We start from the raw sequence: 3,234 nt of genomic DNA on the forward strand, positions 1-3,234 counted from the left end.
AAAGCATATTACTCTACCGCCGGTATTCGAGTACTATTTTTCCCCACCTTGTTTCACATTTATGTGTTTACTCCGGTACATATATATATATATATATATATATATTCTCCTTGTCTCCGTATTCTTTCTGTTGAAGAGCGTAGCTCGAAACGTTAAAGACTTTCCGTATTCCCGAGCGTCATACTAATACATCCTTTTGTTGTTTACACCACCTGTCCTCGTCTGTTGTTGTTTTTTCGTACATTCTCCCATATATATATATATATATATATATTATGTATACAGTCATATATAAAAACATATATATGCACGTGTATAAGTATGTATATGTATACGTACATATACAAATATACAGAGAGAGGAAGAGACAGATACCCAGTTAGGTAGATATGGATAGATGAGAGAGTGTGTGTGTGTGTGTGTGTGTGTGTGTGTGTGTGTATGTGTGTGTGTATGTGTGTGTGTATGTGTGTGCGTGCGTGTGTGTGAGAGAGAGACAGAGAGAGGGGAAGATAAGGAGAGAGAGAGGGGGAGAGACGGGGAAGGGCAAAGGAAGACACACTCATACACAACGCACAAAACACACAAGAGGGGGGCGGCAGTCCTTGAGCGAGAATTGACATAATAAGTCTCGCGTATCATTTAACCCCCCACCACCTCCACCTCCACCTCCATCGCCACCGCCACTGCCACTCATGGGTAATGTTTACACACTTTCGCTAAGTGACACTTGAAGTCTCCTCAAGACTAAAATACATAAAACTACACCGAAACAAGTATAATCACAAAAGGAAGTGGTAGGTTTAATAGACGTTGAGTTTGGGGTATTAAAATCTTAGCCGTTGCTAGCTATGGCCTCGAAGCATATGTTTTTATAGTTCGTCTCTCCTTTTAAAAGGGGGGAGATGAGAAAATAAACGAAGTTTGTTAACCAAATGCTTCTGTCTTATTTTACAAACCACCTGAAAATCTAGACTTTCCTTTTATTTCTTATCCTTTACTTGTATCAGTCATTAGACTGCGGCCATGCTGGGGCGCAACTTGAAGAATTTTTAATCGATTGAATCGATCCCGGTACTTAATTTCTTAAAGCCTGGTACTTATTCTATCAGTCTCTTTTGCTGTGTCGCTAGGTTACGAGAACGTATACACACCAACCCCGGTTCTCAAGCGGTGGTGAGGGACAAACACGCATGCGACGGGCTTCTTTCAGTTTTCGTCTACCAAATACATTAGCTAGGCTTTGATTGGCCCAAAATACCACGCAGTGGGTGTGAACCTAGGACCCATGTGATTAGGAAGCAAACTTTTTACCACACAGCCACACCTGTGCCTGTATCGGTCTATGTTTTAAAAAAATTCATTTCAGAATACAAACATACATTACCATTCATACATTTGTAGGATCTTGCAGGCATGAAGTGGATTCGATCCACCATAGCCAAATTTAAATTAACACTGCAACAGAACTTTTCCCACGGTGGAACAATGGTTTTTCTCTGACAGCAGTTTTACATATGCCAGATGCCTTTAGCTAGGCTGAAATAATGTCTTCACCACTTGACCCTTTCTAACCTCTTCTACTCCACCAAAAGCTAGAATAGAGATAACAAGACCACCAACTAAATCTATTGTTCTCAATGATACGTCTATCCTTCTGGATTGTTATAAAAGCATAAACCTCAAGCAAAAGTGAGTTCAGTCATTTTGGGGACGACTCAACCAGTTAGTCACTTCGGTGACAACTCGGTGAGAACGAAGTCTGGCTCATCAGTTAGAACCTTGGTCAGAGGGAGAAATGAAGTTTACTGTCGGCAACTGTGAGACAACGTCCTACAACCCTACAACTCTCACTAGCTCTAATTCTGTTCTCTTACAACATTCTATCTCTCTCTGTAATTACTACTAAACAATGAAGAGAACACAAACACAAACTTTACTTCGCATGCTTTTGGACCTGCCCGTCGAGGTAAGGTATTGTATCGTAACGGTAAATAAATATTTCCTTAAAACTTCATGCATTGTTCATATTTCACATCCTACAACATGCCGTTATAACAACACATTTTTATCCTTACAACTGTTGACTCCGACATTTCATATTATTGTGTACCTAATCAACCTTACCCGTTACAATTATTAACTACACTAACTAAAAACTTTATCGTTACAAGTGGTGAACCCGAACAAGAGAATTGCAGCTTTTCCAAGAACCAACCGTTACACATCTGACCGAATAGATCACTTTCTAAACTCGATAAGTCTATGCAAACGTTCCAAGAGTTCAAGAGGTTTCTGTGCGTGAATTTGTTTTGAGTGGATAAAATGTTGCACGACCTTGAACCACGTTTCAGCGCAATCAGTCATAAAACCAGTGGCACAACAGAAGCTGAGACGACAAAAAAATCAACAACTGCAGTTAAGGCTTTTGTTGTACGAGTTTGCCTTCTCTTCGCCTAGAAGGAAGCTCTAACGAAAACCAAGGGTATCACCCGGAGTGGTAGCACATGTCAGTATCCCAGCTATAATGTGTGTGTGTGTCTTCTGTTTTTGATCATTTAAATTCTTCCTTTGAAGGAATTGGTTTCTAACAAAGATGCAAAGCTCCATCTTTGGAATGAAGATAATGAAAACAATGTCACGTTTTAAACCTGACAGAAGTCTTGCATGGTTTCACTGTTCCACTTACAGATTGTATTTGTAATGTGCGAATTAGCTGGTTGATTTCTTTTTCTGAAAATCCAAGCTTATCCAGCCTGACAGTTAGGCAGTTAATGTATGTATGTATGTATGTATGTATGTATGTATGTATGTTTTCTCATATGTATTCTTTTATGTATGTTTTATGTATTCTTATGCATATAGATGTATTTGTAAACATGCTCATATATTTAAATCATAAATATATCATATTTAAATGATGAACTTCTGGAAAGTTTTACAGATTTTTACAGTTCCAGTGATGGATTGGATCTATAGTCTTCGAATTAGCTTTCTCCTTTCTGGTTTTGAGAAGCCTAATTTCTCAAGATTGGTATTTAGACAGTGTGTTACATATCCCAAGGCCCCAATAATTACAGGTATAAACCTGAACTTGTAATCTGGATAGAGTAACTGCAGATTTCTCAATAATTCAGTATAAGTGTTCTCTTTTTCACTGATCTTCAGCTTTATGTTAAATTCCGCTGGGCCGCTAATATCCACATCTGTGCACAGTTTCTCTTCTCTATCCCA

This window comes from Octopus bimaculoides, chromosome 23, assembly GCF_001194135.2.
Source record: "Octopus bimaculoides isolate UCB-OBI-ISO-001 chromosome 23, ASM119413v2, whole genome shotgun sequence".
Taxonomy (NCBI): Eukaryota; Metazoa; Mollusca; class Cephalopoda; order Octopoda; family Octopodidae; genus Octopus; species Octopus bimaculoides.